At 41.3% G+C, this 16,196-nt stretch overlaps 1 long non-coding RNA gene across 1 annotated transcript; it reads left to right on the top strand.

The window, feature by feature from the left end:
• The first annotated feature begins 3,826 nt into the window (after positions 1-3,826).
• Positions 3,827-7,330, top strand: LOC130146880 (uncharacterized). The gene is made up of 2 exons (XR_008821039.1): positions 3,827-4,254; positions 6,525-7,330. It is a non-coding gene; the product is annotated as an uncharacterized LOC130146880 (long non-coding RNA).
• The last annotated feature ends 8,866 nt before the right edge of the window (positions 7,331-16,196 follow it).

The following is a 16,196-nucleotide window of genomic DNA, read 5'->3' as shown; positions in this document are numbered from 1 at the left end:
AAATAAATCAAAAGTTATTAGATCATATGGTTATCTTTTAAGATTTCTCTAATATTGATTTTAGAAACTTTAATGCTTCTATTTAACTCAGTTAGGAATATTGACCTTAATGTAATAGACTTTAGTCATTATGCTAGGATGAATATGGTATCAGATAGAAAGTGCTCCAACTAGCTGTATCAGTAAAGCCACATTTTAACAATGAAAGATGCAAATCCCCTTAATGGAAAGATGTACGATATTATTGCTGCAGTGCTTTGAAATGATGTAATATAGTCTAGATTGCTCTTGTCTTAAATATTCTGTGATTCGTTATGGGTTTCATGAAATCTTTTCATTAGGCGTTTCATCATAATGTGGTTTGCGTGCGTTTCAAAGAAAGGTAAGGAATAAAATTAATATTAAAATGAATAATTGGATTCATTAAGGAATAGGTCAAATAAATTTGATATCAGAAATATAGTCTGCCTATTATGATGGAAATAAAACTGAAATTGGGTAAAATCCTGCCCTTATATGAGACAATGGCAAAGTTCCCTTTCTGTTCTGAAATAAACAGACTAAATTCTACTTTCATTAACCAGGGCAAGAAGGTGTAGAAACTGGGATTTTGGTGGAATTACTAGGCATTTATCAATGTTAATCAGAGTAGAATTTGGCTTAATAGCTCCATGCTACTTTGGAGAATGCCTACACTTAATGTTTTTAGTATCTTCTTTTTGCATCTTCCTATACAGCTCCAGCAGTGTCTTCAGAGTAGTAGAATGAAGATTGTTAATAGGGTTTTAGTATATTATAAATAACAAAATATAAATCTGGAATCTGGAAATGGAAACGTAATGAAATGTGTATTTGGATTCATTGTGCCCTGTCATGGTAATGAGTTAGGAAAAACAAAATGGAAAGAAAATCATCCTAGTAAGTAGCAAAGAGGAGATGCAGTTTGGTTCCATTTATGAAGTGCAGGAAAACTGGCATGGAGAATAAAGGAGACTCACAAAGGGGTCACATGAAACAATGACGATGTGGTATCCAGAAATCTCTTTGTAGCAATGCCTCTAAGTAGTCAAGCTAAAAACATGGTATTTTTTCTTCAAATATTATGTAAGGTTTAATTTCAATCAATAGATGTATGGTTATAAATCTAGATCTGTAGAAGCTGCGTATCTAAATGACAAGGGTGAGGAGTAATAGCTCCTTTTGCAGTGACATTAACATCAGCATGCCTGCCTTTGTCTTTTCCTTCATCCACTTTATGAAACATACATCTTCCTTGTAAAATGTTCTCAAAGCTTACTTTCCCCCCCCTAATTAATTTTTTTTTTTTCTTAGAGGAGTTCAATCTCCCATGCCTGAGTCACTCTTTCTCCTTGCAATGCCTCCTACCCAGCCGGTGGAAACAACCAACCTCCCCAAGTTATCACATGCGTTTTGCAGGGTAATAACCTTTCACCAGACCTTTAACCTCAGCAGGGAATGTGAGCTTGTAATGGTCTAGGCCAAATTTTGAAATTAAGTGCTGTGGATAGGTAAGAAAGCAAGGGATGAGGACTCCTTACCAAATGGTTAAAGCACACCACGCAGCCTGGACAATAAACATGTCAAAGTTTTTTTCTGCTAGAAGTGAGCAGGGTTTCAACTGCTGTCCCGCGACTGGCTTTCTCATGGTGTAGGTGATGTCTATGGCCCTGAAGTCAGTGGAAGCTGACCAATAAGAGAAAATGGGAGTTAGATAAACATAGAAGATTTTTCCTGTGCCCAGCTGTAGATAAGAAGATGTACGTTTGTGCAGTGAGGGTAACTGACCATGGGGATATGGTGTATTCTCCACCCCTTCCAGTTTTCACATTAAGAAGAGAGATTTTAGGTGAGCTGTTCAGATGGTCTCCGAGTTCTCTCAGAAAACTACACAGCAGAGCTGGACATCCTTACCCATTTACCCACTACGCAATCTGTGTATGCTTTCAGTTGCTCAGGTAGGAAAGGTTTGTAGCAGTAATATCTTTAATTAATTTTATTTATATAGGTTGGAAGAAACAAAGGAGCTTTCAGCATATCAGCCTTTCTCCTGGCCTGAAAAAGACGTTTCCTGCTTCTGTTTTAGACCAGAAGAACAACATGTGCCCCGCTTCCCAGACCTCATCTATGGTTTTTTTCCAGGCTACGATAATACAATTTAAAAAAAGCTTTTCCTATATCTTTAGACCATCATAGTAACCACAGCATTGCTACCAATGCTGTCAGAGCAGTAGGAGCTTTTGAACCCAGACTAGCTGCAGAGGGCAGTATTAACTCGTCTTTTAAACTCAAAAGTGCCAAAGAATATCAATGTCCCTTGAAAATGCAAAATTGTATTTTACATGTAAATAACACAGGGCTTTGATAAGCAAATTCAGCATGTATTGCCAAGAGCAAATATGGGACAATTTCGTGATACATGATTTGCTGAAAAAGTACGTATCTGTATTGCATTAACTTTTTCAGATTCTAATAGATGGAATAAGATGCTTGGATTCCAAGTATGTATTTTGTTTATGCTTTATTATGACATGTTTTTTACACTATGAACAAAACCACAAAAGAAAGATTGGCAGGAAAACAAGTTTGACACTGTTCTTGTTTCTCCCTGGTGCATTTCAATTTAATAAGACTTACTGGGACTAGGAAATTATTCTCTTTCATGTGATGTTTATTTACATGGATATCCAGTTGTTAGCAGTAGTGAAGTTATTGTTCTCTTTATAATTCCTGGCACTATATGAAAATTTTTCAGGGAATAGGGCAAATGTGAATCTTTGGTCATGGACAGGTAGTCTTGTAAGCAACTTTCCAAGAGAAAGGGTTCAAAATGTTTCCCCCTTGTGTACAAAATAAGATCTGGATTTTTCTCATTTTCTAATGTTCATCCCAGAGCTCTCTAATAACACTTCCCCATTTGCAAATATCTGGTTTTATGGGTCTCAAAATTTTGTGGGAGCTCCACAGCAAGCTTTCAGTGCAGAAAAGGAACAATAATGCACACCCCATTCAGATAGGCACCTGCTGTGTTTCTCAGTCTCGCTCAGTAGGTCATTCTTTACTTCTCCAGGAGTTCTTCCAGACTCTTGCTGTAGTTTGGAGAGCTCAGTCTTCTGGTACTGTTTATTCAGTTTAATCTGACCTTGACTTCTCTGTTCTGTTACTGCCCGGCCCAGTGTGTAGACTAGGCATTCTCTGGTTAACATTATTAGAACATGGAGCTGCAAATTTTCCAGTGCCATACCTATGTGAATTTGATCTTCCATTTCAGTAAAATTGAATGTTTCTGCTTATGTCTGTACAGGGGGTGGTGTGTCTATACACATCATGGTCCACCTGAAAAAGCTCTGAAGCTCACTCCTGTGGTTGCTCATCTCTGTGGACTCAGAAGATGGCAAGAGTCTGATGGGAAACCACCTTTTCTTCTGAGGACACACCAGAACAGCTGCTTGCAGCTGCTATATCTACTCCATTTTTTAGTTTATGCTGTCCATTTGGAAAACCAGACACTGCATCTTGCCACTGAACTGCTGTTTAAGAAACATAAATTGTGCCAAGACAGATGGGTCTTCCCATCACAAGGAAAGTCTCCAGTTTTCCCTGTTTCACTTACAGCACGAAGTGGGATGTCTTTAGCCTATGGCAGTATTTATAGCCCCTCCCCATCTGCTTTTTCTAGTTCATGGAAAGTGTATATGTATACACACACACACACACACATATTCCTCCTAGCATTTATTTTAATAGAAAAGTTCACTGTATAAAATACATGAGGGTTAATATGTAGTTTTAATTAGAATTTATGCAAGTGGATGCTGACTGCCTGCTGTTACAACTATTTGTCCTCCATCCTGAATAATGTTTAGTCATGTCATAACAGCCAGCAGCATGTTGACTAACACTACTTCAGCCTGCATGTGGAGCAGAACCTGATTATATTGGTGCATCAAGATAGGCACGGGGATGGATTTATGTGACAGCCAGAAACTTCATTAATCTGTCACTGGGAAAGCGGCTCTGGCTTTTCTACTTTCTAAAGCTGTCGCATACCAGCTATTAAAGTGTAGACAACATGGAAGCTAAAATAATACAGGTGGCGGTACTATGGTATTTGTTGTAATTCTCAAAGCCTTTTGTCACAATGAATATAGAAAAAGATTTTAGGATCTGAGAGGATTAGCTTATTGGTTTTTAATAACAGATATGAGTATCTGGAATCTTGGACATAAGAATGAGGTAAGCCTTTATCAAAATATTATGTATATAGATGATATATAGAAAAAGAAAGGTTATATAATTCCTGTTAATGCCATAACAGCATCACACTGCTGGGTATTCATGTTAGGTTTGAAGTGCATGAAAACCAGGTAAAGAACCTGTTTCAACACCAAGGGTCCTTATAGACATTTAAGGTGCTTTCAGAGTTAATATTTGATAACACCGTGACCCTGACATTATAAGGAAGATCTAAGTGCAATTTTTCTCAATAGAAAAAAGTATGTTCTGTGTTTCATTGGGTAAAATGGGATACTTTGCACATAGATAAGTGAATTGGATGGGTTATCAATTGAAAACTGCAAATTTGAGGTTTATATTCTGATAAAGGAATGGCTCTTTTGCTAAGAGCAGGTAGCTATTGTTCATTTGATCCATTTCCCACAAGGCCAGATACGCTCTAATCATGGTAACAAACTGTTAGAATAATGTTATCACCATAATGTTCTAACAAGCCGATAGCTGCAATGTTGTAAAAAGGAATGTATCTTGCTATTCCTACCGTACAGTCATGCCTGAAATGATTTTGCCCAGTTTTATGTGACTGCTTTGAAAGATGAACCTAATTAAGGACTGGCCGATCAAACAGCCGGCATAACTTGTGGCCAGAAGGAGCATCCTTCCACAGCTTCCCTGGCAATCAGCTCTGTGGTGGGTTGACCCTGGCTGGATGCCAGGTGCCCAGCAAAGCTGCTCTGTCACTCCCCTCCTCAGCTGGACCAGGGAGAGAAAATGCAATGAAAGGCTCCTGGGTCGAGATTAGGACAGGGAGAGATCACTCAGCTGCTACCGTCACAGGCAGAACAGACTCGACTTGGGGAAAATTAATTTAATTTATTACCAATCAAATCAGAGTAGGATAATGAGAAAAAACCCCAAATCTTAAAAACACCTTCCCCCCACTCCTCTCTTCTTCCTGGGCTTAATTTCACTCTCAATTTCTCTACCTCCTCCCCTGTCCAGCAGCACGGGGTACCGGGAATGTGTGTTATGGTCAGTTCATCACACATTGTCTTTGCCACCCCCTCCTGAGAGGGAGGCTCCTCACACTCTTCCCCTGCTCCAGCGTGGGGTCCCTCCCATGGGACACAGTCCTCCATGAACTTCTCCAACGTGAGTCCTTCCCATGGGCTGCAGTTCTTCACAAACTGCTCCAGCGTGGGTCCCTCCCACAGGGTGCAGCTCTTCAGGAACAGACTGCTCCAGGGTGGGTTCCCCGTGGGGTTACAGGTCCTGCCAGCAAACCTGCTCCAGCCTGGGCTCCTCTCTCCATGGGGTCCATAGCTCCTTCCAGGAGCCTGTTCCAGCTTGGGCTTCCCAGGGGTCACAGCTTCTTTTGGGCATCCCCCTGCTCCCGTGTGGGGTCCTCCATGGGCTGCAGGTGATATCTGCTCCCCCATTCACCTCCACAGGCTGCAGTGATATCTGCTCCACCACTAACCCCCACGGGCTGCAGGGGCACAGCCTGCCTCACCAGGGTCTTCACCTGGGGCTGCAGGGGAATCTCTGCTCTGGCACCTGGAGCATCTCCTCCCCCTTCTTCTTCACCAACCTAGGTGTCTAAATCTGCAGACTCACATACTCTTGCTCCTGTTTCAGGCTGCAGTTGCCATCATACAGGGTTTATTTCCCCTTAAATATGTTACCCCAGAGGTGCTACCACTGTCACTGATGGGCTCAGCCTTGGCCAGCAGCGGGTAGGTCTTGGGGCCGGCCAGCATTGGCTCCATCAGATATAGGGGAAGCTTCTGGCATCTTCTCTCAGAAGCCACCCTGTAGCCCTCCCACTACCAAAATCTTGCCACACAAACCAATACAAGCTCATACTTCAGAAATTTCCCAGCACCTTCCCTGCGAACTCCCTCTCCAACACCCACCAGCCCTGACCAGGCTGAGACCACTGGGGCTGTGGGAGCAGCAGGGTGACACCTCTTCAGGCAAGACCTGTCTGGGGGGTACAACACAGAGCTATTTAGGATCTTATTCTTTGAGGTGTATTGTCACTGTCACCACAGTAATCCAGCTACAATAAAGGTGTAAAATTCTGCCATGCATGGGCTGGGGTTTGCATTAAAAAAGGGGCAGTATGTTAAAGCAATTTTGCCAACACATTAATTAGTAGCCCTGGTGCTAATGGAGTGTGTATCGTGCTGATAAGGAGCAGGGTGAAGCAGGAGCAGTGTGAGGGGCCCTTCTCACTTATTTTTTTTATGTTAACATCTCTTTCCCAGGGTGGTTAGTGAGTTTTGTCGGAGGCGGAGCCACACTGCAGCTGCATGGGAGTCTGGCTTCTCCATCGCTAGAAGAGGAAAGCAGATACCATGTTCGTATCAAACAACAGCTATGCACGTTGTTCTGCTCCAAAACCTACTCTGTGAGATAACACAGCAAAGCCTGTAAATCATTTCCCTTGTGGCATCGCTTGTCATTACCATTGCAATGAGATATACCTTTTGTCAATGGGAGTAGCATCAAACACTGAAGATTTTACTCCGATTCTATTCACTGCCCGCAACTCTATTGGCAAGATACACTTGGAGGATTTCAGGAGCGCTGGAGGGTCCACATAATCCTTGGAGATGAAATAAAATACCGTGTTCTTTGTAGATATGGTAACAGATTATTAAATAAAGCATATGAAGAAGAAATAGGCAAAGCATACAAAAAAATACTACTTGTATCTGGGTTGATCAAACATCTTACACTCCTGAACGGCCTGTTAGCTTGTATTTTTACAGCATGACTTCTGAGCCCAGAGCACATCTCAGTATCACCTGTGTGAGACAAACCTTTTAGAGTGCTCTTACTGCACTTCACAGGCCATTATCATCCATTAGGCAGCGTAAAAAGCCTAAGCACTGCTAAGTTGTACCCAGTCATGCCTCTCTGCTCCTTGGTTTATAACAAACCTGCAAATAGTTGCCACCTTCTTATTGCAGGCTTAAAGCAGAAATGCTGTGTTGGGAAAAAGGGCAGCTTGCTTGAGTTCAGTGTTTAGTCGTGGATTTTCAGTGAAAAATAAATGGTTATAAACACATGCAATATGTTTACTTCTGTTAACCTCCCTTTTTTCTTCTGGAAGTCTCCCCTCTCCCTTTTGTTGCTTTCTTTAAACAGGAGGGAACACTGCAAAACTGCACATATCTATTATTCCTAAGCGTTCTACATGCCTTGATTACCTGCTATGCAGTAATGATTTTCAGTATGTTTTAGCCATTTTTTTCTGAGGTCCAAGTGATCTATCCAAAGATGCTAAACAAACACGTCCTAGGCGATTTCAATCTATATTTTTAGCTACCAGGCTATTTGTCTCTGGATAGTACAGTTACATTTTTTTAAAATGAGTGTCTATGACACCAGAAAACATCAGGATGATATTAAAATGCAGAAGATTTTTGAGAAATAAATATATATTAGAAAGTCAATTTATTAATGAGTCATCAGCAATCTTCTGAAATGGATCATCACAATTTGCCATTCCACATAGACATCAGTTGTTTATGTTGAAACATAAAATAGGTACTTTTAAATCCATTATGTGACCTCAGAATTGCTATGCAGAAGATAGATAAATCAATATATCGATATTAAAGAGTGTTAGTATCTAATATTTCAAATGACAAGCATGCCATGGCTGCATTACTGCTGTTCAAATGCCATAGGTAAGTAGGGATAATTGAATAAATGATTGCAGGTTTAATACTGTTAAGGAAAGATGGAATTAAGAAATTTCATCATTGGAAAGGTAAGACAAGAATGCTGCCACCTAGGAGTGCCAGGTCTCCCTATGGGCATTGCTTTAAATGTTGGAGTTGTGTAAGGAAGGGAAATGGAACACCTGCCTTGCCAGAAATGAATGCAAATTGAAGATCATTTGGAGAGGGGAGGAAACAATCAAGATGACAACAAGTTCAAATAAACACACCCGCTATGTAAAAACAACTCCAGTGCAAGCCCTTAATGTCTTCTGGTGTGTTGTTAAATCAATCGCATTGCACAGATGGTCACTTCAGATATGATGCAGCACGTCAGGATGTGACAAGGTATTTATTGCAGATGCAACAAGCCACAGCAGTGAGAGTGTAATAGCAATACATGAATAGAAGAGTATTCTCCAAAGTGATTCTGAATTTTGGGTCCTTCTCATTGCTTTCTTTTAGCTTGTAAGCCATGAGAGGAGGGGAAACAAAATATTGTAGCTGTAGCACTCTGTTGTTGACACATAACTGGATCTTTGCTACCACAAGAAGTAATTTCTGAGGTGTCTAAATGCTGATCTGTGGGACTGGATAGCACCATGGACATGAATGCAAAGTCAGAGAGCATTTTGGACACAGTTTAGCTTTATAGAGTTGAACGCTGAAGATCCACGGTAAGTCAGTACCTCATCCAGGTTTTTTTCCCGATTCCAGGAAATTAACTTTGAATTTATTTTACAGACACTGAAGAAGATAGTTTATAAATTATAACGTATATAACTGATAACAGGGAGAATTTACAGATATTTTATAGCCCTTGAGCAGCATGATAGGCTATATTCAGTATCCTTACTGGTGGTTGATCAGCTTTACCTCTGTCATTCTCCAGCGATCTGATGAACAGCCTGCATTCACTTGATCAGCTGGTATGGCAACAAAATGTGGCATTTTAGTTTACACTCGTTTTCTGTAGCAGGTGCTGCTATGAAGTATCCATATAACTGGAACCGTCAGTGGTTACTTCCTGTCATACAGGAGTAAAAAGCTCCAGGAATACAAAGGAAAAGCTGAATAATCTTATTTTCAACATTTTCATTGCTAAAACAAGCAGTAGGATTCAATGAATTAGTTGTAGTTATTGAAAGAAAAAGCACCAAAATGTAAAATAGGAGGAGAGGTAACCATATTTAGTGTGCCTGCTATACCACAAATCAGTATTCTTGTTCTGCATATTACTGATGATATTAAGACTTTAGGCATAAGCAAAGCAACACATCATAAATTTTTATATTCCCCATGATGTGGAAAATTCCCTTTATTAGTGCGTGCTTGATAACAAATATTTTAGTCAAGCTGCAGGTGAGTATAGGGACAAAGGACCACCCTTAGATGGTACTAATGATTGAATTTGACAGTAGAGGTAACCACGGTAGGAGGGAGCACTGTAATAGCAGAAGCAAGTCCAGCTGGCTATCCAAGAGAGACAGGCATGTGTGACATACTGCAATGCCTGAGAGCTTTGAAAACTCCCTTATAGATGTCAGCCTCAGCAGGAATTTAGAGCCCTTAAGCAGCCTAAAGTCAGTATAATATGTTACGGAAGGAAGACCATCATTTTACCCCTCAGCATGCAGTGTGTCGAGCATTTTTTAGGCAATAGTAATGTGCAGATCACTGATTACTCTGGGATCACATCATCAATGCGGCAGCAGCCAGTGCGGGAACACGATTTTCAAACATGGTCTTGTGCTTTACTAGCTGCAAATGCGTGTGCTGGTGCAAAGAGAAAGAAAAAGGAACTATAGCTCTAGTGTACATATGCAGAAGCACATGATCGTTTGTCATGGTGATAGCAGCAGGCTCCACAACGGCAGCAGCTGGTTACCATTCACTCAGCCGAGCTCTTCAAATTGCCAGTGATCTGTTAGTGTTAATTATTCCCCAGGAAGGATGCGGTACGGGACTAGCAGGGCAACAGTGCTGCTGCTGCCGCTGCCAGTGCAAAGATATGAAGGTGGTGGTGGCAGCGGCAGCAGCAGCACAGGGAAACATCCTTGGTGGCCTAACCTTGGCCTTTGATGCTTGCCGCTCTTTAGAAAAAAAGGTTTCTCTTGTGTAATAATTTCACATGTAGCCAGGTGCCTCATGATGTCTAATGCTGGTAAGAGCATTCCTGCTAGCTGGGTACAGCTGACACGGGGCTGAAGTCTCAAAATGCCTTCACAGTTCGCTGCTGTTTTCAACACACTGCAACACTCCAGCAAACCTGACCTAGTTCTCGTGACGGCAGCGGCTGCTGATTCTCCCAGACTCTTCTTGCTGAGTGTGGCAAGAAACACAGGGGCTACGGGCTTAGCAACATCAGCCCCAGTTGCTTGCTGGTTTTGATTTTTGAAGGAAATGAAGGAAAGGGGTGACTAAATTGTTGCAGACATCAAACTTGGATCTCTCTCAGGCAGTAAATTATGAAGGTGAGCCATAAAATTCCAGTTCGAGTATCTTTCCTAAAATGACAGTTAATCCAGGGATAGATCAAAACACAGATGAGTCCATTTTACAAAGGTGCTTCTGGTAGGTATCTAAACCAAGAAACTCACATCTCATATAAATGCCAGAGGTACTAGGTATCATATTTATAAGCAGTTACAGAGTCTTCAGCCATTTCCAGCTCACTTCCTTGAATTTTGTTCATAATTTCAAACCCTTGAGTCCTCCAGCAGAAACAAGCTGACAACGATGGAGACAGAAGCCAGGTTTTCCTTCCCAGTTTTGTGAATGATGGGCAACCCAAATGCAGCTGCTGCTGAGATTGGGATTAAGATTGTCTCCTCAGACTATTCTAAAGCCCAGGCCTCTGGACACTTTATTCCTCCTCAGGATATTTTACACAAATTCAAACACGGTAATAACATGCACAGAATGGAGTTGCAGGGTGATAAACCTAAGACAAACTGACAGAAGGGAGGTCTTGTTTTTGGGGAAGTCAAAAAAGAAATACCTAAAGGCGTGATTCTTTCCATTCAAAACTTAAAAAATAACTAGTGGTGGTGGTAACAAACTCTTCTGAAAATCCCTCCTCTTTCTCAGTGCATCTGACATTCTAATGCTTTCTATGAACTTCTAAAATTAAGTTTGAAAATGCTGATTTAGATGTCTGAAGTCAGGCACTAAGCAATGGGATCAACCTCCTGAAGACCTTCATCTGACATAGAAGAGTAAACTACCACCATCTACTCCTACAAAATAGTTTTAAGCAATGAAAGTTGCCCAGCTGTCTCTGCTAGTTCACGTGTAGGTTGCTGCTCCTCTCCAGGTACCCCTTCTTTTCTGCTAGTGATTTCCACTATTTAGAAAGATGCTGCAGTATAGAGAACCATAAAAACTCCTTGCTGCCTAAATTAACATTTTAAATTTTCTTGTCCTTTTCTTCTTCTATGCTCCTGTTTTGTGCAAGGTTGTAAGCTCTCGCCTTAGGTAAGGGTGACCGTTCCCTTCAAACATTCACATCTATCTACCTGGACTTCCCCACACTATCTTAACTCTCTACCTCCTTCCCTCTATGATACACTCACTACCTTTCAACAGAAATACCATCCAATATGAAAAGCACAGAGTGCAGCACTCCTCCTTTTGTCCCTCCCTTTTCTCTCCTACATGTATCAGCACAATGCTCCTCCTTGCCTGGGATTTCCTGGACAGTTTCTCCTCTTGGGATTCAAATGCCAAGCCTGTGTATAGTTACTGCAAAAAGGAGCCCAAAACTCAATAAAAATTAACATGAGATGCTACTAGCCTGTCCTGTTTTCAGCTGTGATGGAGTTAATTACCTTCTCAGGAGCCAGTGTGGTGCTGTGTTTTGGCTTTGGTGTGAGACTTTCCAGTTCCTCAGGCCTTGTTAGCGAAAAGGCTGGAGGGGCACAAGGAATGGGGAGGGGACACAGCTGGGCCAGCCGACCCGAACTAGCCAAGGGGCTATTCCATACCATGGGACGGCATGCCGGGTATATATACCTGGGGGGCTGGCCGGGGCGGGCGGGTGGTTGCTGGGGCACAGGCTGGGCATCGGCTGGTGGGTGGTGGGTGGTTGCACTGTGCACCGTGTGTTCCTTTCTGCCTTTCCCTCTGGATGTTGTTCTTTCCCTTTTCATTATAACTGTTATTGTCATTGTTGTTATTATTCTTTCATTTTTATTCTGTTTCAACTATTAAATTGTTCTTATTGCAACCCTCCAGTTTTACATTCCTTTCCAACTCTCCTCCCCATCCTTCTGGGTGTGGGGGGAGCGAGCGAGCGTTGTGTGGTACTTAACTACCAGCCAGGGTTAAACCATGACATAGCCCTAGGAAAATATTTTTGTACAAATAAAAAATATTTAAAAGGGTAAAAAGCTCTAAAAGGTAGCTCAGAATTGAATAACAAACCCACAAAAGGAACAGGGAGGAGAACTAATCCATAGAGACTTCAGTCTCTCCCTAAATGAAACAGAAATGAAACAGAAAACCAGAATCAGAGCATATCCAAACTCAAAACACACCCAAAACTCATAATAATGGCCAACAAGAATGAAATAAAAACTATTCATAAAATTCATCAATGAGATGCATAAGTCAGAGGGAGTTAATTGTCACAAAGCATTTGTTTTAATAAAAATAAAGCCATTGTGTAGGGGCTTTCTCCATGTTCAGTCTTTCTTGTTCAAGCTTGTCATTTATTTTTCATAAATTTGGAGACACTCGTCTGGGAACAGGGATTGTTACCCTGCCACACTGCTGAAGATGCTTTTGCTATTCAAATTCCATGGTAAATATAAAAAGAACAATGAGATTCCTATACATAATTGCTGAATTTAGTATTCATGTTACTAGTTTTTAAAATACACAGAGGAGATAAGAAATTTGCCCTCATTCATCTATTATCCAAGGACCCAGATGTATTTACTTTTAAGACAGTCACAGAGAGAAATAAGGAACAGCTATTTGCACAAAGTTTTGAATAAGCGAATAGATTCAGTTAATTTATATGCCAGGGCTTCAGTCTCACACTGCTATCTATTCCTGTCATCCCACAGAAACAACAGATTTGATGGTTGCCTGCCCCAGCAAAAAAGCCAGTTTTGACTCCCAACCAGTTTCATTTGTTCTGAAGTACCAAGGGAGGTGCTGGGCTGGGAGGCTCATCCTCAGAGGCTTGGTGACCAAAGCAACTCTCCCAGACTGCAGTTCAGAAGGATGTGCTAACGGTCAGTGACCCAGCAGAGACTTTGCCCAGCAGCAGATCACTTATTTGCTTTGGAAATCGATATCGTAATACTTGTTACCATTTTCAAATCACCTTCATTGTGAAATTTAAGTTTCTTTCTGTGCCCTCAGTGTATCACATTCTGGGTATGAACATGAAAGACATGTCTTTCAGCCAATCCAAGCTGGTCTAAAACCATGTTACTGCCAAAGATCTCACACTTCCCCTGACCATGACTCTGAATTCCTGTATGATGCCATAGTCTCATGAGTTTGACCAGTTTATTAATCTGACTGAACACAAATCCTTTTTTTGTCTATAAAGTTTGCTTCCAGTCATTGCACAGCTACATCAAGTCTTTTAACTAATAGAAGAATAAATGTGGGAATGCAGGACTGAAGTGTGGGTGGGGGCACCAGCATCTCCTTCCCCCTCTTTGGTGGTACCATGCCCTTAGATTGGCTGGAAGGGAACAAGCCTGCTACCTCCAGTTCTGGTTTTGTTTAGTAAAAGGGTTACTATATGATGTTTTGCAATTGCAGTTAGCATTTAAACTATGTAAAATGAGACTCAAAGTCTGGTGTTTAGTTCAAACACTTCACTTTTAGAGTTTTGCTATTCCCCCTAGCAGTTTGCTGCATCACATTTCATTCTTTTTCTTCTTGCCATGTGAAATTGCCTTTTCATCTCTTCCACCCCTCAAATTCCTTCCACCTTTCCATTTCATCAGTGAAATCACCTTAGGTTTACTCTAAAATAATCTAGGAGTACTTAACAGACTGTGAATTGAAATTCAGGTCTCATGTGGTTCTGATTTTGCAGTGCAAATTATCCTGGAAAATGTGGCAGGAGACTGCAGAAACTGGAAATAGAAGGCAGTTGTTAGAAGAATCTGTGCTCAGGAATATCACAATAATATATGGAGGAAACATACAACCAAGCTGAAAACAAAGAACAAATCAGTCCCATGGGCCAATCATTCAGCTGCAGTGGCTGTGCCACACGTCGGGACAAATGTCTTTCATAAGAACATAATTTGACAGATCTTTGGAGGGCAAACCGTGTTACTGCTGCTGTAATGCCAGCAAATTCTCCTCCAGTCTGTCCCTCACAAGTGTGTTGTTCATTCCCACTCGCTCCAGCTGACGAACAGGTAGTCTTACAGAGAGGGTCACCATGTACTTTCTGTGAACGAGTGGACCAGCAGCTGAAAGCCCTGTGCATGTCTGTGCTTAGACCCATTGAACCCCTCCGGATGCTGTCTTAAAGCAGATACAAAAGATTTGGGAAAGGGGCCTCTCTGGATGCTGTCTTAAAAGAGATCAAAAAGAACTGGGAAAAGGCTATCCCTGACAAAGTAATTTGTGGATATGGCAGGTGATTGCTTCTGGATGAACACTTACAAGGTGTGAACAGTGTTATTGGAAGGCAAGCAGGGAAGGATGCTGCAGTTTAAGGGCAGGAGACTGTTTGAGATGAGCCATGTGAGCGGTGAGCGTTGCAGCAGGACTCCTGGCTGACTTCACCAATATTTCTTCTGATTTCTGGGGGACCATATGATTGATGTCAAAGTCTGAACTGGCCCCATCCATGTCATTTTGCCTATCTCTGCCAATAGATGTGAACAAAATCAGCAGCTGCTATTATTCTCTTGTGTTGCCCCAGCTCTCACTAATGAAGCAGCCTGAGAGCAGCCCTTTCTGCTTCCCTGCCAGCTAATCCCCGGGCCGGGGTAACAGCCCTTGCCTTTCTCTTGGCCACATGCTGTAGTTCTCTATAATTTTAAGATGTTTAGAGGCTAGGACTACTTAATTTGCTCTCTAACCTTTTTATTTTGATTCCTCCTATGGGTTTTTTCTTCATGTGTCAAGCTCCTAAGAGAACAGCATTCAAAATGTGAAATGCGAAAGCACAGGGAGAGCTGCAATGGCACAACGTGCTACTCTCCTGCATGTAATCTGAATAACTTGTTAGCGGCAAAGTCCAGGGGTGAGTTTCAAATTTGCCATTCTTCCTTTTTGCAGAAACCCACTTATTCAAAACAAAGCCAGTTATTAGTTCGATGGCATTAAAGTAACCGGAGAACAGCTCCGGCTGTCTTTGGCTAAGTTCAAATGACCAGATACCCTGTTATTACACTGGCAGCTTCGGGGCCAAGTCTGAAAGTCCACTTGATTGATACAAAGACATCATAAGCATGCAGTTATCACAGAGCTATGATATATTTCAGTTATGTATCATATATGCTGATTTCTCCAGCATGGTCTGTTATTGCCAGAAACAGGAACTAGTGGTACAGTAGATACGTGACTACTGATGGGTGGGAAAAACAGCAGTATGTTTATTTTATGTTCATTTTGGTAAGTGTATCCCTGCTGATATTTTTTATTTGCAGAGTTTAAGAACTTGAGAAATTATGTTGGGAAAAAAAAAAAAAGACATCTCTGGCATAGCAACATCCATAAGCATCAGTACAGTTGGCTTATAGGAAGAGTAGGTAATTGTATATTTACCTGCAAAGAATTACAGTGTCATTCTGACAGCTATTTGTAGAACATTTGGAAATCAGCCATTCTTGCAATTACATGCCAGACAAGAAACAAAGATAGTAAATAGCATCAAGGAACATTACCTCTGAATTTATGTCTCTTCAAATCCACTGGATACAGAGTCAGGAGAGTCCTGCCATCTTTGCAGCCATTTTAATAGTTCTGAGGAGATCTAGCTATAATCTGTGCAAGCACAGACACAGATAAAAAAAGCAAGCAATGCAAGATCAGGTTCAGCAATTCTTCTCTCTAATCTTTCAGGGCTAATGTGTAGCTAGTTCTTGAATTAAACCAGCTTTGTATTAGTTGTATCTTTCTTTACTTAAGCATAATTGTGAGAGAAGGAGGCATAGATGCAGGAAGTTACATTAGGAGTTAAGTTAATACGGAATAAACCAATACCAGCTTACCATTGAG

The sequence above is a fragment of the Falco biarmicus genome, chromosome 3 (genome assembly GCF_023638135.1).
Source record: "Falco biarmicus isolate bFalBia1 chromosome 3, bFalBia1.pri, whole genome shotgun sequence".
Lineage (NCBI taxonomy): Eukaryota > Metazoa > Chordata > Aves > Falconiformes > Falconidae > Falco > Falco biarmicus.
Note: the sequence above shows the minus strand (reverse complement) of the source record. Positions and strands in the feature narration are given on the sequence as shown.